Below are 21926 nucleotides of genomic sequence, written 5' to 3' on the forward strand. Positions count from 1 at the left end.
CAGAGAAGCACACCTAAATCTACCTGACAGATGGTCTGAGACTGGCTCATCACAAACTGTGCTAGTCACACTGTAAATTATACTCCCACTGAAGAAATCTTATTTCAGAATATGTGTCAAAAACATCTTTAGGGATAAACATAGAATAACTAAAAAGTCTGACTTGATGCAAACTCTAGCTGTGGATTAGACAGAAGATGCTCTGTTTAAGGCTATTGCAGACTATCTAGATCGTCACACTTCCCATTAGCCATGCCTCTGTGGTCCTACCCATTGTTCCTCTATTCTCTAAATCAACATTGCACCTCGATACGTGTGATGAACAGCTGCACATAGATGAGGAAAGCATTACGTCAGTGCAAGTTTGAACGCAGTGCAGTCTGATCTAAGTGCTGGTGGCGGCAGTTGAACTGTGTAAAGCACGTGTGCACATATTTGCATGCATGCATACTTACGTACTTGTACAAGTATATCAGCCAATACGAGTGGTGCACAAAGCCCCCCCCGTACAAGTCAGAGCAGCTCGATTACATTCTGATATGTACAATGACGTACAAATAAATACACTATCATGATTCATCTTGCCATAAGAAATTTAAAAGGCAAAAAACAACAAGAAGAAAACGACGCCGGACCGATGCTGAGAAGTCAATGTGAGCATCGGTGAAGGGAAAGGATTTTCAAGGTGGCTGTGTCGTTTATGTCCAGTGGGGACGGCTAGGACAGATGTGGCTGTATTTACTGCTGTTGGTTTGGATATAAGTGTGCGTGCATGTGTGTGTAAAAGAAAGAGGGCATGAAGAAGACAGACAGACAGAAAGAGAGAGTGCGAGGGAGGGAGGTATGTCAAGCTCGCCAAACTACTCAGCAAGACTGATTTATTTGGCAACTGTTGGATGGTGGTCTGACTACAAGAGGCCACCTACTCCAGTGTCTGACCTGTGACCTGCTTCAACTTCTGAAACGAACTCAGCTGTCCTTGCTAAATCTACAGCTGGACAGGAGGGATGAATTCTTATTGGGGAGAACACACATACATAAATACACCCATAAAACACACACGCACAAGAGTACGAGCATGTGTCCTACCACCCTTATTCTTCCCTGTATACAAAGAAAAGAGAAAAAAAGTCTTTTAAATCGTTGCAGATTAGTTGCGCTCATCAGTGCGGACTGATTCAGATTGATTGTAGCGTGTTAACAATCTGTCTGCGTTAACTTTATTAGATAGCAACAATTTGTCGACCTTCTCCAGCCTGTCTGAGAATGACCGCCATCACTCCGAGTCAGACCACGACGAAGACGGGTTGCCTCCCACCAGGCAAAAAGAGACAGACAGATAGAATATCCATTGTTGCCAGTAAAAGCCACACACAGTATAAAAGGTGGGAGTAGTTTGTGTCTGAAGAGTAAGGCTTGTCTAAAAGTGCTTTAAGACTTCTACTTCTGACCTTTGTAAACAATTTCCTGATGCATTTATAGTCTCAGTCACTCATTTTGGTTCATAGTAAATAAATTGTTCAGCCTTTTCAGTGTCAAAAGAAGGATAATGCGCATTGGCTAAAGTCATGGTGGCTATGTACAGATTTTATACTGTGTATGGCAAAATGCAGGTTGGTTACTTTAGAAATCCCTCAATCAGCTAACGTGATCCCTGATGCTACCTCATGTATTAACCCTGTAAAGCCTAAACTATGAAATAACAGTCAGAAAATTCTACTGGAGTGTTTATGAAACTTCTGACAATTAAAAAAAAAAAAAATTGTTTATCTTAAACACACAAAGACATACAAGAGGGTTAAGATTAATGTTAAGGAAATCCTATTGACAAGTATGACACAGTTGGTGCTACAGGGTCAGTCTGGTCTCACAGTACAGCACAGTGTTGAACAACTGACACGCCAGACAATACATACAACAGTACAATATAACAAAGCTAGCACTACCTGCAGTTCACTCTTCAAAAATAAAGGTTTTTTTGATGCTATGCAGAAATTCTTTGTTTACTTTTCTTTGTTTGGTAAATTAGATTGTAATTTTCCTGCATTGACATTGTAACGTGTTTAGGCACTGCCTGTTATCTCTTATTCTCGCCTTTTGCTATACAGATGGTTCTGGGCCGTGACCTTGGACACGCACACACCCTAACACACACTCGTGTATCCATCTGCTTGCACTTAGATTGGCTTAACCCTCATTCTCTCTCTCCCTCGCTCTCTCACTCTCTGTAGTTCTCATCTTTTCCTCCCTTTGTCATCCCTATTGTTGTTTCCATTCCTTTGAAACTTAAAAATATCCCAGCCCGATTGTGTTCTGTACATTGGGTTACCATGGTGATTGCCATGCAGAACAAGCAAAAGGAGTTTGTGTTTGTGTATGCATGTGTTATGTGTGTTCGTGTGCCAGTAGCAGTGCTATCAGCCAAGCACAGAGTCCAAAGCTATTTTCTAAGGAAGCAAAAATAAAAGGAGAAACACCCACCATCCCCTCTCTTTGGTTTTCCTTACCCCCTTTTCCTTCTTCTCATCTCTCTCAGTCTCCATCTTATTTTCTGTCCCTTCTCCCTGCCCTTCATCCTTATCTTTCTCGCCTGGCCCGTTCCCCTTTCTCTTGCCGTTCCATCTTTAACCCCACGTCTCTCTGCACCAGCCTTCAGATGCCCGCCATTGCACTACCGCACCCCATGGCAACAACCAAGAGAGGGAGCGAGGAGGAGAAAGCAGAGACAGATTGACAGGAGACTGCTCAGAAGGTCTTTTGGGAGTTGTACTGTACATGGTGATAGGGACTTAATGGCAAACCTCATCTGGCCGACACATTGCAGCCCTCTGACGACAGCAGCATCACAACATCAAGGTTTCAGCTTACACCCAGCTAAAACCAGCGGCCTGTGAAACCAGCGCACACCACACCATAGTTTGCAACTGACTTTAATGAGGGATCCCACTCTGTGCTCGTCTCTGTCTCCTATTTTACGTTTTCATGGCGTCTCTCCTTGAAATATGAGCATCTAACTGTGACTTTATGCACATGTATATACATACTCGGTGAAGAGTGTGTCATCAAATTCAGTTGATATTATACTGCCATATGACATTCCATCGTGTTTTGTGTACATGTAATCACGCACATATGTTGTTCTCTCTGTGTGTTTGAGTATGTTTAGAGTTCATTCCCACTGATCAAGGGAGCAATAGGTTCCTTTAATCTAAGGGTGGTCCCCATGTGCATTCTCCACCCTGGGTTGATCAAGGGCAGAGCAGAGGGAGGAGCAGCAGAAAGCGCCTGGTGGGTCTGTTCGACTGACTGAGTCAGCGTGTTAAAAAGTGGATTTCAGCAACCTATTACACATAGCCAGGGATTACCAAAACCACAGCATGATATTGATTGATAAATTTCTTCCTAGTTTCAGTCTGTTAGGTGATAATGTACATCCCAAGGGAGTTATCAGATAACAAAGTGCTGAAACAGATTCAAGAAGAGAGGCAAAACAGAAGGCCTGATGCTTCTGCCCTATGGTGAAATAAGTAGAGAGACTTCTGGCTTGCGTATTAACAAATACTTTTAGTTTATTAAAGGCTGTGTTTTTGTCGTTTTAGTGATGTACTATGTGAATTATAACTACGTGGCAAGAGTGAAAGATTCAACTCAGTTCAATTCAGTTTTATTCGTATAGCTACAAATCACAACAATGTGCTTTATACTGTAAGGTAAAGACCCTGGAGCCAAGACCGAAGCGAAAAAAGCAGCTCATTGATTAGCCACCTGTGGTTGGCTCCATAAGCGAGTCAACCCCCAGAGACTCTCATGTTAAAATGTCTGCCTCACTGGCATGAATACACATATTTACAATCTGACACAAACGCCACAAAATGACTATAAGCACGTTTTAGTTTGTATGACCAGTTTCTTCATTTTTATAACTATACAGAGCTAAGTCTGTCAAGGTTCTCAGTCATCCAGGTCATCGCAGTCTAAGGAGCTCCACTTTTGACCTTAAAACTGAAGAAGCTTCTCGGATGAAAGGTGAAACGTCTTCAACTTACCGAAGTCCAGCTGCTTTTCTTTCCAAGCTTTTACAGGTTTAAATTGTAATAAGATGACTACCTATTTCAATCACAGGGAGGTGTGTGTGTACCTCTTTTTGCCCAGTTCCATGCTAGTGATTGCCAGCAAAATCTTGCCACCTCTTGCCAACTGATTGCGGAATACACATTTCCCCCCAGCGATCAGGATGGTCAACACTGTGAAAAGACGTATGCTGCAATAAACCACAAATATTCTTTAAATCTGACTGACTGGTGTGTCTTGTTGACTGGATACCATTCATCGGGTTCAGTTCAATTTAGTTCAATCTTATACCAATAATACAGAGAAAATCCCAACAATCAAACAGTCAGACGACCTCCTAGGAGCACTTGGCAACACTGAGAAGGAAAGACTCAGGAAGAAACCTGGCCCCTCCCTGAGCCTGGTTCTGTTGTTTAAAACTGCTAAAACTCTACAGCACTGTTAGATGATGTGATGCTAAGATAATTACTAGTATTCAAGAGAAATGAAAAGAACAGAATTACCCCAGCTTCATCTTTCACATTACCCAGTTAATCTAAAATTATTAATCATGGCATAAAAAAAAGCCAGAAAAGAAAAAGAAGGACGCTGTGGTTAATATGTAAAAAGAGCGGGATAGTGTAGCTCTGTGTTATCAGTCCTAGCTTGGCAGTCACATTTAAGAAAGTGGATGGTGTCTGGATTCTGATAAGCTTCTTCCAGGAAGCCCCGTGTTTCCTTGCTTAGTAATTACCTCTCATGGAGACTGACCAGGGTGAGAAATAAATCTCATCGTGTGTGGACTGGATAATAGGAGATCTATAGGGATAATGGCTTAGCAGGTGGTAGAAACACACACACACACACACACACACACACACACACACACACACACACACACACACACACACACACACACACACACACAGTTCACACACAGACTGAAACTGTTTCTCAGTGAAACTGGTAACAAGCAGAGAAATACAGAGTTGAGACAGGCGCTTACTACTCAGCTCAGTGATGCAGATTCCTGCAGCCAAATAAAGTCTCCACCCTGCATATGTGTACACATGAAATGCATCCTTATTTTCTAAAGCTTGTAGCCCTTTGCAGCCTGATCACTTCTGATAAGGCTGTTCCATATCAACCTCCACCTTCTCAAAGAAACTTGTTTTAATGAAAGTACTTTCCTGAGTTTGGCCGATTTACTGGATTTTCCTTTTGCTCTCATCTCACTCTCTCTCTCTCTCTCTTGAGCTGGAGCAGCAGTGGCAGCAGCCCATTTTAAGAAGTGCTGACGCCAGGGCACCCAGCATTTCTGTGTGCATTCAAGGAATGAGGAATGTATCTCCAAACAGCTTAGAGAGAGGCTAGGAAGAGGGGGTAGAAGGAGGGAGAAGGAGAGATAGCTAGAATGAGCAGGAGGAAGGTTAGGACAGAAAATTAAATGGAAAAAAAAAACGAGTGGTGGAGAGAAAGACAATTTTGTAAAGAAAGAAAAGGCACAGAAGTGAGGAAGCCCTGATGCATTGTACGGCACCTTGACTGTGAATGCACCTCTGCCCTGACAGTAGACTGCTGAATCCTGTTTTTAAATGCTGACATTGAGCTTAATGTTGACAGCGATGTGCATATAAAGTTCAGAATGTTATGCAGAAAGAATTTGCAAACAAGCTGAAATCCATATGTGGTGGGTTATACATACGATACAAAATATGTCAAATTTATTAGAAAGGGTATAACAAGTGACATATGGTGACAAAATGATGGGGGCCAGATCAACCCACAGACATTCCCAGACCTCGCTAATCCACAGCAGATGATGCCTGACACACACGTGTGCTCCATGAGGACAGTGGCTTTGATGAAAACCACCGCAGCCACACTACCATGAATATTACTTCCTGTGTGCTGATTTACTGTACGTGCATCTGTGGCATATTTGTACTGACCGATATCACGAGCTGGGGGGAAACCCTTCCTAAATTCGCCTTATTTTGACGCAATCTCAGAAAAATCAAACATCCCCTCGTCAGCCAACTGGCAGGAGCGCTGCCTTTGGTCAGTTAATGTGAAGAGTGACAGACTCTTCCGAAACAGCAACAGGTCAGGCCAAACCGCAGCTCTAGCTTTCTCACGGCTGCTCGATCACCCACTATAAACACCACATCCTCATCCATCCGTCTATCTGTTCGTTTATCCATACTTGCATCGGCACTTGTGGACCCTCAACAACCTCACAGATTCACATGTTAAAGTGTTGACCTCTTACACAGTCTTGTTGGGGTAAGCCTGACAGGCCAGAGGATGAAACGGGGGAGCTGTCATTGATTACAGGTGATTGGAAGAAAACGGTTCATGGAAAGGAGACTGTTGTGGAATACTATGAAATAAAAACACAGACACTTGTTCAGAAAAGAGGGGAAAAAAACATTTAAGACAAAAAAAGAGCCAAATGCTTACACTAAAAAATGCAAACACAAATTTGTGATGAGTTTCACGTTGGTGGGGGAGTTTGGAGATTGAACAAATGGGAAAGGAGAGCACACTGAACATCACTTGGTGTCTCTCACTGTTGACTGAAGTCCACTGAGTCTGTTTAGAGAGCGAAGTCCTCCATTCCCCCGGTTCTCCGTTGTCATCCTTTGCCATGTTTGACTCTCCACTCTCCTCTTCAGGCACTCCTTGGCCGTTATGGGAACACTGGGCACTGCTAGCTAAGCCACCTTGTTGACAGCTCCTTCCCATGGCTCGCCACCATCACCTCGCTTTGTACCCTGAAACGGACAGGGAGAACACATCACCCACGGAGGTAAGCATGGGAACATTTCATCATAGGAGAGCACAGGTGACAATGGTGGTCTGAGACAGGTAGATGTATTCTATTATTCACAGCCCAGCAAGGGCGTCAGATCTCCCCGGTGATCGCTACAGAGGCTGGTGTCAGAGGTGACATCAAACAGACAAGAGCTTGGTGACAGCCGCCGACTACGCCGCCGATCAGGTAATTCCCAGGTGCCCCCGCAAAGGTCTCCACTCTGGAGGCACCAGTGGGATCAGGAAAGGCCACCTGGAAACACAGGTCAAAGCTTTGATCCAATCAGAGGAAAAATCCAGAAGGGAGAGGCTTTTATGAATGCGGGCAAGAGGGAAATGGTCGGCTGTCATTTTGTATTTCGGGAGCGTAACATGCAGCCAAAAGGAATCCAGCACCAGCAGTTGCTCCATCATTATTTCATATGCAGCTCACTTTAGATGCTTCTAGACTAACACACAAGGTGGAAACAAAAAAGGGCCCATGATAATCGTTATTGTTAAACCGCATATTTTATGAGGTCCCTCCTGATTAGAAAGTCAATTGCTGGTTATGTATTCACGCAGGCTGTGAAAAGGCACTGAGAGAATGACCCTCAAGCTTGACCTTGCACGCTTTGAACTTTTTCTCCTCAGCCCCCCTCCTGTCTCTGTCTCTCTCTCTCTTTTTCTTTCTCCCTCTCCTTCTGCCTGCACTTGGTCCCAGGGAACGAATGCTTTGATTTGGCCCGTCCAGCTGCATAAGTAAACCACATTACATTTTAGGAATGTAAATAACAGAAAGTGCTTTTGTGAAAAATTCATTGGATGCTCCCAGCTGGACCACATAATTATTTAGAGAGCATATGTAAATACCTCTTACGATTATGGAGGAATGCATGCAATTTCCCTTTCAAGGCCCTAACTGGTCATTTGGTCTGGAGATAGGAGGTCACAAAGACAAAGAGGGAAACTATAGAAACACTGTGTGCCATAGCAATAAACCACGGTGATCTGATCAAGAGTTCCAAGTGCTCTTTAGACCCCCAAAGCGAGAGCCAGCGTCTATAACTGGAGTGTCATATATATATATATATACAGAGCATCCTGCGAGAGCTCCAGGCTGACACAGCTGCAGAAATGCTATGATATCATTGCAACTTAATACCATTCGTCAATGTTATGAGAAATAATTTGTCAGTACTGTCAGCAGAACGCATCGTCATCCCCGCTCACTAGGAACGCATCCACGTCAAGCTGAAAAACATACATGGTTTGTGGTTGTCAAACACAGTTCTGGACAAGATAACCCTGATCTTGATAGCATGATATCCTTAGACGAGTATATTCTGATAAGATCAAATGTATGCTTTACACCACACAGCACATCTGCCAGATGTCAAGACGGGGATGAGCTCAGATTGGCTGCCATCGCTCATCACTTCCTCCTCGCTAAGAACTGTGCACACAGGCAGGGCTGACTTCCTGTCTGTCTGGAACATTGCTTGTCTGTGCAGAAGAAGGGACATGTCTGTAGACTGACAGGGCTGCTCTTTGGAAGCAAGTATCTATTCTTCTATCGAGAGTAAAATATGCACACACAAAAAAGAAAAAAACGCTTTGCTAAATACAGTGACTTTCAAACTTCTAGCTGATTTTCTTCTCATGTCCTTCTCATGTCCTCTACCATATATTCTGCTTTCATGCAGACTAACAATGATACAGACTCCGAATCCCCCCCGCTTTCCCATGATCAAATGTTACAACACTGACAACCAAGCATCTCCTCAGCAAACACACAACTTCCCCAAAGGTAGGCTGATATGATATGAGTGAATATGTGGATAGCTGTGATCTTTTTCTCTGTCAAACATCAGTGTTTTCTCCCAAGACAAGAGAATGGTGACAAGACAGAAAAAAAACACACTCAAACAATAAACTGTGTCATTGAGGAGGTGATCGAGGAATAATAATTAATGATGGCCATGCAGCAGGACAAAGATGCTCTCCAAAGACCAGACTGCTTTCCCCCGAGGGACAGAATGGGGCTTCAATTAACTGACAGGCGGACGTATTAGAATTTCTATCATGGGCCTTGGCGAGCTAGTGAGATTCAGGACTACAATGCTTTGAAAACCAGTGTGGTTTCCCCATCAAACGCGTCCTCTAGGTCCTTTGATCTGCTGGGTGGTATGTGTCCTTGGAGATATGCGTCTACTTCCTCAAAGCTCTTTGTTGCCAGCACCTCATTTTCCTGTGCTGAGGTTTAGTGCAACAGCAACAGCAGGCTCTGCCGCATTCATTCTCAGACAACAGAAACGGCACATCCACATCATGACACACCAGGTGATTTTAAGCATGCATGATGCTTGACACACTGGTGTGTGTGCGTGTGTGCATAAACATACAGAATAAATGTAGTCGATGAAGTACGATCATCTGAGGACAGTTTGTACAGAAACTATTTCTATGAGTTTTGAAATTTACAACCACCTTGTCATTAATTAAACCATATCAAAACAAGATCGAATTATTTTTGATAATATTTGATAGCCAAAGTCATCCCTTTAGCTTTCTATACATATAATTCAGTGGAATCTCTTAATAGTGATGTATGTGGACATTTTTTCTCATTTGACACTCAGTTTATCATCTCCAGTCTACAGCCAGTCTTTTGAAGCTCGCTGTGAAGTAAACTGATATCAAGACTTCCTTTTTCAGTTTACTACTACTACTACTAATAATAATCATAATAATAATATTCTACTAAAATTGACTTGACTGTTTCCCTGCATGCAATCAAAAAACATGTTTCTGCTATCCTGCAGATTCATATCCATATGCGTATGTGTGTTAATAGAGTCTATAGTGTTTGACAGCTGACAGTCTATAAAGAAAGAGTTTCACCAAGAAGCAAAAAGGGGAAAAAAAGAGAGAGGGATGGCACAAACAAAGCATCCTAAAGTGGATGCTACAAGTGTGTGGTGCACTTTAACTGTCAGAGATAGAGATCTGTTGGATATTGATGTCATCTTTCTATTTCACTGCCAAGGCACATTCTCAAAAACTCTCAATAGAAGAATGGCAGCGAACATGGAGACGCGATCTCTGTTACGTCTGCGCTAATTGTTGCAAGGATGACCTGTAGAAAAACAAGTCTAAAATTTTGACTCACTGGTGAGTTAAATCAAAGGAACTCCCCTCCCAACATGAACACATGTCAGACTGAATGAATGAAGTGAAACAAAATAGGGTTAGTGGTGGGGTGATCGTGGCTCAAGAGTTGGGTGTTCGTCTTGTAATCGGAAGGTTGCCGGTTCGAGCCCCGGCTCAGACAGTCTTGGTCGTTTTGTCCTTGACACAAGACACTTCACCTACCCCCTACTGGTGATGGCCAGAGGGGCCGATGGCGCGATATGGCAGCCTCGCCTCTGTCAGTCTGCCCCAGGGCAGCTGTGGCTACAACTGTAGCTGCCTTCACCAGTGTGTGAATGTGAGAGTGAATGAATAGTGGTATTGTAAAGCGCTTTGAGGGGTCCTGAAAAGCGCTATATAAATGCAATCCATTATTATAATTATTATTAGCCTGATAATCAGACAGAACTGCTGCATCCACACCTAAAGCCGGATGTGCTGAAACACACAAGGTGCATTCACCAACATATGAAGTTTTGTTCAGTGTAACCCATAACTCTTGAGTAGTTTCCAGTGTACGAACAGGTTAATAAAAGACATGACTGAGATACCTGTGGGATTAAATTTGCTTGTCCCACAGTAGTGACAGCTGTTTCAGGTTTGTACAGGTTGCTTTTTGTCTCTTTTGAATCCCTCAACTTTACAGAAGTCCAGCACTAATCGCAGTACCATGTAGGAGGACTCCTCCTTTGATCCACAATCAGCCTAAATGTTTCACAAGGTTTTGCATTAAGTTTAACTAAACTCAACATTGATCCCAAACCTGCATTTCTAAGAGGCCAAAGTTATTATGGTGGAAGTTTCATCACAAAAATTCAACATCAAGGGATTTTTCTGCATGAGGCTTTGAAATCTTGAAATTATGTAACCCTGTTCTACTTCCTACTCTCCACTAAAATATCAAGCATGGCAAAAAAAAACCAACTTGCTACAATCAATCTAAATGTTGGCTGTAGCAAGATAGCTTTTGGGGTAAAAGCCAGGCAGCCCCCTTACTGCTGCCAGAAACCCCCCCACATGTTCACTGACGTCAGCAGCCACTCTCACCGGCCGACTCCCTTGAACTGCTCGGTCAGTTTCCTGTTAGGTCCCGACACAATATGCACGAATGCTCCATCTTGCAGCGTTGCTTCCCTGTGAAGTGGTGTTCAGGTTACATTCCTCCCAGCTAAAGCCCTCGGCCCTCCCCAGCCACAGCCGATCTGTAAACTGTTTACACTTCACTTCCCACACCTGGACCGGGGCCAAGGCAAATCTGGAACAAGGCCCACAAGAAAGAACCATCAGATAGGCCCTTAGACTTGAGCAGGAGAGGAAAGATTGTGTCTTGGGCTGGAGTGGAATATTGACTCACCACCAACACCGCCCTGTTCTCTTTTTCTCTCTCCTAGAGTACAAGAGGAAGTTTGATCTGGAAACAGATCCATGTGTTCAACAGTCTGCTGGCCCACAAAACTAAGACATGCTGTGCTCTCATCACATAAATATCTTATTAAGATTTCTGATAACTTTTCCGATCATACAGCAACATCACATGGGACAGACTCCGGTGTTTCCTTGAGTTTTACTGATAGCGTGCTTCTCAACGCTCCGTGCAGATAGATTATATTTATGTATTTATGCACCACCCCTCATATGCCTCCCTTTTTGAAGTGATTAAAAGTCCCTTGAAATCACAGTGGCAAATCCACGACTGATGCACCGGTGCTCTGCTGTACATCACTGCATAAGAGAGGATATCATAGATAACTTGTCTTTGAGTCGTGCTACTTCTGCCATGTCATTTTTTGTGCGCACTACAGCTCGTGTAAATGGAAGCCCAATCCCTGATACATTTTGTAAGTGTGATGTAAGACTGAGACAGAAAGAAATCTTCAGTTCCCCTGTGTTTGTGGTTTAATGTGAAGTGAACTTTAAGCTTCAAATAACATCAGCTTAAAGCTCAGGCTTCAAACTGCTCAGGTTTTCTACAGGAGCACTGGAGCCCCACCCACCTGCTGTTAAAATCTTTTGTGTAGGAGGGGCAGCCAATCAGAAGACAGTTGAATTAAAATAAGGAAGAAGACCTAAATTGTCCTATTTCAGACCAAGGATGACAGCAAGTTCCATTATTTGTGAAATAAGGATTATTTTTATGCAGTGACTCATGCAAAGCTCCTCTAGCAGAGTCTAATAAAAAAAAAAGGAGTTGATTATTATGTAATATATGCTCTTTAAATACTATGTTACTGTGTTTACTATATTAAGCTATGTTATTAACAGAAAGTCTACAAAAGTGCGCCATGTGAATAACAATTACTATGGGTGATGATTACATTTATTTCTGAAATAATGAGAGGGAGACATGAATTAAATACACTGGGGAATAGAGACCCACATTCTGTGTTATGCTGTGTAATAAAGTTTTCACTAGATGAAGAGCAAAAATGTAGCCTTTTACTCAACAGTGAGGGGAGAAGATAAATCCAAATTTAGTGGACTGTCTGACAGTCCTGCTACAAAATACTGGCCACATTTACGGTACAAGACTGGCTTGGACTATTAATTGCCCCTTTGTCCGATTTGCTGTCGCCTATGTATGTGGCAGTGGTAAAGAAAGACATTTTTAATAGTTGGAGTTAGAGCAAGATGAGCAAGGGAGAGTAAAAGTTAAAGTAAACCCATAAAACCAAACTAGTATGTCCTGCAGTCACATGTATATTGAATACCAATCAGAGGCATGGGGCTTGCCAGCATCGGCGCTGCACTCATTTCCAATGCGCACACTGTAGCTCAATCAGTAGAGCCCTGGCGGATAAAAAGGGATCGCTTGCCTGGCTCTCTGAATATTAGCTAATGCCACATTTGCAAGTCTTCAAGAGCAAAGGGTGAGTGGGTAGAGGGGGAATAAGAGGGAGATGGGAGAGATATGAAAAGATAGAGAAACAGAGGGATGTGAGAAAGGGAAGATAAAGACAGAAATAGCGTGAATGCAAGAGAAACATTTAAAAAAAAACCTCTGCTCTGTTTGGGACTGTTGGGAAAAAAAGATTATTTCTTGCAATAAATTGAATGGCTTTGTGGAGCACAAGTGATGGAAGTGACGCCTGGATGGGGATTATGCTCTTTTCATCATAAAGCCCCATCTGGTATACTAGCAAGACCACGTCTGTCCAGGCCTCTCGCCCTTTAAAGTGCCGGCTTGGGTTACACATCAATCCAGTCCTGTTGCAGCTGTGCTGGGAAAATAAGACAGAGCGATTCTACACATACATGGCAGAGCACATGCTAACACGCACACAAAGAAATGCTCATCAATTACAAAAGTGTGTGTACACATGCAAATAGACAGATGGAGGAACAGGGAGGCACACAGAGAGAAAGATTTCACGCATGCAGACACACACACACACACACACACACACACACACACACACACACATATATCCCCCTGCTCCCATGCCCCAGTGCACAAAGTCCCAACAGAAACAATGGCAAAAAACCAAAAAGGACATCTCTGTTTTTGAAGCATGCCTATTTCTAACTTGAAAGAGCCAACCATAATTAAAACCAATGGGCAGCAATGCAAGATAAATGAATAGCAGAGCATTCACCAGACCCCTCCTCATCTTTTAACTAAACCACTGGTCCGGTGTATGGCAGATGTTCCAGCTCCATTTGATGTGTGCGTGTGTATGCCCATGTGTTTGTGTGTACATTTCCACGAGTTTGTGTGTCTGCACTGACTGGCGGGACATTATCGTTTGTCATTTCCTTCTCCTCTGTCTTTGCAGATCCATCACGGCTGCGCTTACATACATAAACCTATCACGAGCTCAATTTTTCTTTTTCCTTTTTTTTTTTTTTTATAAGAACCAGATTTCCCCTCTGCATGTGCAACACATACAGTCACATGACTCAGAACTAGTAAAATAAAATACCTTCTGTTACATTACCAGAAGCCATTTGGACTTGTGTTACATCTAAAGAGCTGTGTCTAGGGATCTAATTAATATATTATTATTGAACATTAAATCAAAGTTTGCATGTTTTTTGAGGAACCTGTGAGTTGAAATCATTAAATGTTTTAGTCAATATATCTGAACAGCATTTAGACTTGTATTGCAGAGAGCTGAAAATGCAAAAGTGATTCACAGCCAATAAAGAAAATAGAGTTAAACTATATAAAACCACCGAATTATCCTTTTTTTCCCTTTACAACTTCTTTAAAGGAGACAAGATTTAACTGATGGGTCACATTTCTCCCGCAGATGTAAAATTATTCTTTTTAGACGAGATGTCTGCCTTTTAGCCACAAATGATATTAGATGTCACACATTACCTCGGAGGATGTGATTCACTCTTTAGCTACGTAAGACCTTTAATTCTCCTGTCTAAATTGGCTCCGGAGGATGATTCTTCATCTTTAGACCGTGTCATCCTCACATTGGACCTCATCAGCGGAAGAAAGGCCCACCATCATTATCTCGTGATCTGCCTATTTCTGCTCATTCCTACACCAATGAGGATATGAACAAAGAGGATAATACTACAAATGGATAAAGATAAATGGAAGTCAATTTCACTGGAATTAAAACAAGTGTTTGATTCATTTGGAAAGGAAGCGTTGAAGAGGAATTTAATTTGATTTGTTTGGCAGTTTGGTCTCGCCACTGACCATTCTGAATGAAGAAGTTAACGCAGCCTCTCTCTCTGTGCTTTAAAATAATGAACAATGGAGAAAGAGAAACAGAGGGAGATTGGGATGGGTGGGGGGAGCAATGTTATGACTCTATTGAAAATTGTGCTGTTAACAAATTGGTGGGCCTCAGCTGTTTTCCAAGACTTCAGCCTGCAGGTACATTTGTCTGCCTGTTTGCTTGTCTCTCGCTTCATTGTAGTGTTTCTTTCAATGCCGGACTTTCAGTTATATCTGGACAGCCCAAATGACAACGCTGCCGGCAAGAAAGAAGTAGTTGATGGACGAGAAGTGAATAAAAGGAGCCCGAATCGCCGCTCCAGCGCTCCCCCCCCCACTTTCCCCTCCTCCTCTGTCAGCCGTTCTGGACAGCCCCGAGGAGATCAAACCTGTTTGTAATCCTGCTCTTCCTCTTCATGTCTGTGTGTTTACAACCTGACCACATTGCTACAGTACACTCCCTCACAGCTCTGTCTGTGCTTCACGTCTCTCTCTATTAAATCAGATGTAGGAAGGTGGGGAAGAAAAGGGATGCATTCATTGTCCTTGGCTGACAGATTTTCAGAAGGACGGTTGCACAGAGCTTGTTTTTCTGCACTGCACTGACAAGTGATAGGCAATTAATTTCCACAACCACTTCCCCCCATCTTCACTTGGTCATCAGAGAAATTTCCAGCCTGGGGTCTGAGTGAGCCGTGAAGTGTCTGCCGGATGGCTGTCGTCAGATGGTTGGTTCTACTTCTGGTTCACTCTTGGGAAGAATGCAGGCTGACTGGTAGGGAATGACGTTTCCTCTCGAGCAGTCTGAAGGCCTTGTTTCTCTTTTGTCCATGCTCGGGTTCTTTTCAAACACAGTAATTTGCGGAAGGGAGACCCCAGCCACAGATCACAGGATCTGGATCTGTGGGGTTGGTGTGCAGGGGGAACGGCCTTTGGGGCGCAGTCCTGGAACTTCTTCAATGGAAACCACATGGCTTTAGATGGGCAACCTCTGGGTGGTCCAATCAGCATCAAGATGACATTTACTGACACATATGTCTCTAGCAATTGACTTCAACCCTGTGAAACATTCGCTTTTTATTCCTCTTTTTTGAGATGTTTCAAAATGTGATTTAGTGGAAGCCATTAGCAGTTAATTACATGATGCCATAAATGAATTGCAAGCAGGTTGCTATGGGTTTCCCAAGGGCCTTTGTGGCTTCTTTGACAACTTAATCAAGACAACTTTTATGGTACTTGAGATCTTCTGAAAAACAGAGTTGTAATAGCCAAAACAAAAATCGAATAAACACTAATAACATTTGAAATAAATCGATAAATCTTTTCAGACAATACAGAGTTGTTAACATCTCCCCAGGCCTCAAGGTCAGAAAGAAAACAGGACTCACAGAGTTCACCACATCTAACCCCAGTCACTAAAACGTTACTAATCTGCATCACAAGAACAGCAATCATCTCACTTCAGTGGCTTTCCGACCAAAAGCCCTCTCGGCCCGCAACAATCTGACATCATTGTCTGCAGACTCTCCAGAACTTTTGTGGTGTGTAATTCCAGAGCAATGGGAAAATCCCTTCCCTCCAACTCGGAAGTGAGCGTGAATAAGCAACATTTCACTGGGTCAGCTGGTTTCATGTGTAACTGACTATTTTTTTCAGCAGAGACACACACTAAGATGCTTTAGAGCACAGAGGGAGGCTAATAGTTAAGCTGGGATATTATAAAGCCTAAATGATATTGCATATTTATCTACAGGATTATTCTATTCTAAATGAAAGCATTAACAATGATACTGGGCAACTTTTGATAAAAATATCGATGACATTGTGAAGTTATTTTTGAAGCCGTCGCTGTGTTAATGCTCGAGTTCACAATCTGCAGTCGATCCCATTATCTCCATCTTAGTAACACGTTGTTTGGATTGCAGTTGGCTTGGGGTTGCATGAAGGTTAAACAAGTAAATAGTGTTTTCCCCATGCCTTTAGCAGTGCTGATTATCATCTTAAATGGCATAATAGTACAGCAATCAGTTTGTAGTTTAGATCTTTGCCTGGATCCAGTTTCCCATTATGAGGCTGGGTCTGCTTCGGCCAAAATGCTTCAAAAGCTCATTCTAAATGGACAGACCAGGCCCCATAAAGAATAGTAGAAGGTGAAGGTTTGGCCACTCGGTTGGGCTGGATTAGAAATAGTGGCCTGGAGGAAAAAGTGATGTAACCTCTGTTTTACTTAAAGCCTGGCATTAATCTGAGTAGAGCCAACATTCTTAGCCTCTGACTTTGAATTCCCCTAAATGTGGTTCTGGTTACAAAAGATTTTATACTTTCTCCTCAAGAAAAGAGCTGAGTCAAAATTAGTATGTAATAAAACCTACTATTTATCAAAAACAAAGAAAAAAAAAAAAGAAACCGTTGTATCCACTGCTTTGTCCCACCATTGCTGACTGAAAAAGCCACATATGGAAAATTAACCAACAGTTGTACCCACAGTTAATTGGACCCACTTCATAATTTTCAAACAAGCAACTTGTGCAGTTTAAAACAATGAATAGGAAATACTTTGTAGTCCTCCCAGTTTTACATCATCAAGTGTTCTTTAGAAATGAGATGCCAGCACTTTCCCAGACATTTCCACACAACAAACCCAAAACTGTCCCGCTGCATCACGCTGTTGAGCCGTCATTTGTAAAACTGCTAAACTAAAGTGAACATTTTAAAGAGTCAACTATGCTGATAAATGTGCTTTTTGCCATGCTGACAACTTTCATTTAATTCTCAAGTTTGAAGAGTCAAACACAGGCACTACTGGGGGTCAGTCTGTCAAATGGCGTCCCACAGAGACTCTGCGATAGAGGGACTGGAGCTGGGCAAGGGAGGGGTAATGAGAGGGCAGATAAGGTTTGGTTCTCAAATGAACTGCTAAAAAATAAATCCTAATTATTGCCATCTTACGGACAGGACAATATTCCAAAGAAAAGCAATATTATTTGTGAACGGCTCTAGTTTCTGCAGGTTTTTGAATAACAAGCTAAAGAGATGATGTCCGTAATGGCTACCTGCAGTGCTTGGAAAAAACCAGAGTGCGCCCCCACCAAGCCCTCCATCTTTCACAGAGCTACAAACAGCTTCAGCTTCTCCTTTGGTCTGCCAGCAAAAAAAGAAAAAGAAATGAAAAAAATGAAAGAAAAATCCTCCCCGCAGTTTGAAATAAAAGGCCTGGATCAAACTAACACCGGGAGAGTTTTTCGTCCACTTTGCAACCTGCAGTTTCTGCATATTAGCCTCTTCTACTCTTGGTCCACATCCCGCAGTGAAATGAATACAAAATTGCATTAAAGTTAATGCTACATGACATTTCCCCCCTTCACAAAATTTGCCTTGCTTTTTGAAATGGTTCTTGTGGCTGTGGAAATTTTGTAAAAACCACCTGCAGGAGTGATTTACCAATTTGCTAAAGTGCACCTAAAGCAATCCGATAGCTCCATCCAACAACCTGAAACATCATGTTAACCGTGCTAATGGCAATGTTGAACATGGCATACCGGCAGTAAAAATAAATAATGCATTAATACTTTGTATTAATGGCAGAAAAGAATCACGACTCTAAAAGCATCAGACATGATGGAGACCCCCTACCTGGCAGCCCCTGTATCCACGACCCCCACTGTTTGTGTATTTTCGAACCATGGCGGCCCATTGACTGCCTCCCCCGGATTGCCAATTTCCCGCTGGTGGTCCAAGGTTTCGCCTGTCCTTTCTCAGCATTGTGCAACTGGAATCGGTGCGTCCTCCCCTGTTCACGCTGCGGTTGTAGCTCCACGATCTGATTGGACAGCGCTCAGCGAGACTTCATCAGCAGAACATCCCTGTCGTCATGACAACTTGCCAATATCCCAACAGGGGTGTGTTTGTGGAAGGGTGGGGTGGCGGGGCACGGCTGCTCTCTTGCCTCCGAACGCCTGGTACGCGACAGCGATTCATTTTACATCATCGTTACCTCACCGCCGCTCGCTTCCCCCTTCCCAGACCTAGCGGGTTAAGCTAATCTGTGTAGCATGCGATCCTGGAGAATGCATGGGCCACTGTGCTGCCACAGTCTGTGAGTCTACAACCAGCTGTCCCATCAGGGTTTCTCAGACCAATGTCTCGCACCACAGGATGCCAAATCAGCTTAAAACGATGAGTATAATCACTATTCTGTCACATGACATTGAGAAAATGGATGGCAAACCCAAAGTGAAGCTTCTAACTCTAACCAATGAAAAAGTTTGCTTTTCTTTTCAGTCTTAAGCCTGCTCCCCATATTATGATTTCCCATCCACACACAAAGGCAAAATTACAAAGGGAACTGAAGTTTAAACAGTTTTTTGGAAACCATGGAAACTTGACACAAACTTTTGAGAAAGACATTTTACTTTCTATTCTCAAATGGCCTTTATCCTTGTATCCCAATACTTCGCCGACATCATTCCCATGAAAATTTGAGGCCAACTTATGCCAGACTAAAAAGACTATTGTACCACTTCATCGTTCTGCTAATTCAGCATACAGTTAAGTTCAAAGAAGGTGAAACAAATCTCAGAGAATCAGGCTGGAACAGAGCAAAAGACATCAACAAAAGACAGAAAGAAGAGAGAAAAGAGGGGGAAAGTGAGAGGAAAGTAAAAGCAAGGCATTATCTTGTTGTCAGCCATGCTACCAAGAGCACAAACAGATGAATGTTTGGCGGGTGAGACACCCGCTGTGCTGCTAGCCTGCTAGCCTGCGATTAGCACCAAGCAGACGAATGGTTCCCAGGGTTCTCTCCCAGTTACCTCCTGCCGAGCTGGAGACGATGACCTTGGCCGCTGCTGGAGTTCTCCTCCCCTGCTAGGAATGAATGGCGAGCCAGGACAGAGAGCCCTAGCCTCCGTTCGCTTTTGATTGCTAATCCCCCAAACATTGTACACCACCCGGCACCCTACCTGGCCTTCTAGCCAGAGGCTGCTTGGTGGTGGCCATTGAAAGCAGGTGATGAATGGGGCAGAGCTGCTGGAAGCCAGGCTCCCTGGGTAGCAGGGAAACTCTGTAGGCCCACAAATGTGTGTGGCTCTCATCTGTTTTTGTAGATTTCTGAAGATAAAAGGATGCCCCGGATCAGTCCTTGGTGTTTAAGTCTCGTTGAGTGGATAACATTTTGCCAACTTAGCCGTATGATAAAGTATCAGGGTGCTGATGAAATGTAAACACAACTATTCACAACCCTTGTAAGGGTGGAGATACCAGTCCGTGCATGCAACACATTTGCTGCCACAAACTCATTTAATGAAAAAACAAACAAACAAACAAACAAACAAACAAACAAACAAACAAACAACAAAACCCTAAAAGCCACCAACTGGAAAAAACAATAGCTCCTCTGCTAACCAGAGGAGCTAGCGTACGTTGATCAAGTGTGGTTTGGGAGATTACGGAAACCTCTTAAAGAGATAGTATCCTTTTTTTTCCCTACCACCACCCAGCATGGGTTTGAGCCTGAATGCAAATCTATATCAGCATTTTAATGGCTCTCGGTCTTTTTATCAAGTCGCTAACAGAGCAACCTGAGCATTTCGGGAACCATTCCAGGATACAATCTATAGAAAATTTGAATGACATGCATAATAACGCAATAATTTTCCCATGGAAACTTTTCATAAATATTCCTCGGTACATAGGCTATGTATTGTATGGCATTCACCGTGACGAACAGAAGGCACCAATACAATAACACTTCTCCAATGCGGTAACACTCGATACTGCTAAATGCTAAATGTTGTTGCCCCAGTGACATGGAATCCCAAATACTGCTAAATGCATTTCGGCGGCAGCAACACAAAAAAAAGAGTAAAAAATAGAGCAATGGCACAAAGTGAAAAAATGAAAACACAAACCTTCTCATTGTAACGTCAGCAGCATGTTCACGAGAGACTGCTGGATGCCAGACTCTTAAGGGGACCGAAGCTGAATTCAATGCCTCTTGTCAGGGGAGCTTGATGTGATTATCGCCCCCTGCTAGGGCAGCGATAGTGAAGTTGTCTGGCGCTGGCAGGGACGCTCAAACAGCACTGCGGGATGCCCTCCTCGCTGTCCCACTCCAGGACCATCGCTCTGGACGCAACAGGGGGTGGGAAGCATGTGTACATGTGGATGTGTGCGTGCATGTGCGCATGTGTGAATGAACGTTGTGTTGATATTATTGTTCTGCAGGTTTTCACTCTTGTTACTGCTGCCGTTTAGTAGCAAACAGGACTTCTGAGATGGGCTCCCATCACTGAGCTAAAAACTGCTGTTCAAGGTCAAGGTGCTGCCGACTGCCCACTTCTGGGCTTTTTTCTTTTATATATATATGCCTCAGCACACAAACCAATTTTAAGATATTCCCCAGCGTGTGTACATATTTGTGTTTGCCAGAGAGTGAATAAAAATCATTGTTCAGGCCGCCTAAGGATCATTTCCCTCCCCCTCTCTTCACCGAGGAGTCCGTCCCTCCCGGCTCATATCGACAGACACACTGCTGCTTATTGATCTATGAATTTGTACAATATGATAATAACAATACGTCTTTTTTCGTGGCGGTATTGTGATGTGTCTTAATTTTTTTCCTTGTCTGTTGCATTTGTCTTTATCAATTATTGTACCAAAGGAGTTGGATACAACATAGAATGCATCTGAACAGCAAACTGGGCCAAAAAACTCTACAAACAATGTGAGTTTTTGTTGCGCTACAACATATATGTTTGCTCAGTTCTAGGCTTGAAGGCATACATGAATTACAATAGACTTGATTAGCAAAAAATGTAAAAAGAAAAAAAAAAGCATAAATAAAAGACAGGGAAAAGAAGGCCTCGGGATAATGAAAGTTTCTCCTAAGGATATGTTTATGCATGCAGAAAGGAACACGAGTACAACAGCAGGCATAAAAAGATGAAATCTTGCAGCACAAACATGCGACACAGCAACAAAGATGACAGGTTTGATGGGGTGATGCATATGTGATTTGACCACCCAGGCACGAGATCAAGACTGCACTGCCTTTTGGGTTATCAGGGCATTTCAGTAAATTTCCCCACATTGTACCACCCAGCCCCCCTTTGCTTTCTGTGCTGTCCCCCTGGAGGCAAAGGGGGTAAAATAAGACTTCAAAGCAACTCCAAAATAGTCCTGACACAAACTCATTTCCTCATGTTACATG

General features: G+C 43.0%; 1 protein-coding gene across 3 annotated transcripts in view; it reads right to left on the reverse strand.

The window, feature by feature from the left end:
- The window catches only part of LOC120716856 (axin-2-like), an 86560-nt gene extending 65783 nt beyond the window's left edge, over positions 1-20777 (reverse strand). For 2 of the 3 annotated variants that reach the window (XM_040004515.1, XM_040004513.1), the window contains exons 1-2: positions 18350-18630; positions 6624-6827 (exon numbers count right to left, since the gene is read on the reverse strand). The gene's annotated coding sequence lies outside the window, so the exon portion shown is untranslated. Of the gene's footprint in view, positions 1-6623; positions 6828-18349; positions 18631-20625 lie in introns of those variants that run through there. The other variant, XM_040004514.1, reaches the window with a different exon arrangement.
- Between the last annotated feature and the right edge of the window lie 1149 nt (positions 20778-21926).

This window comes from Simochromis diagramma, unplaced genomic scaffold (assembly GCF_900408965.1).
Source record: "Simochromis diagramma unplaced genomic scaffold, fSimDia1.1 OVJJ01000487.1, whole genome shotgun sequence".
In the NCBI taxonomy this organism is placed as follows: Eukaryota; Metazoa; Chordata; class Actinopteri; order Cichliformes; family Cichlidae; genus Simochromis; species Simochromis diagramma.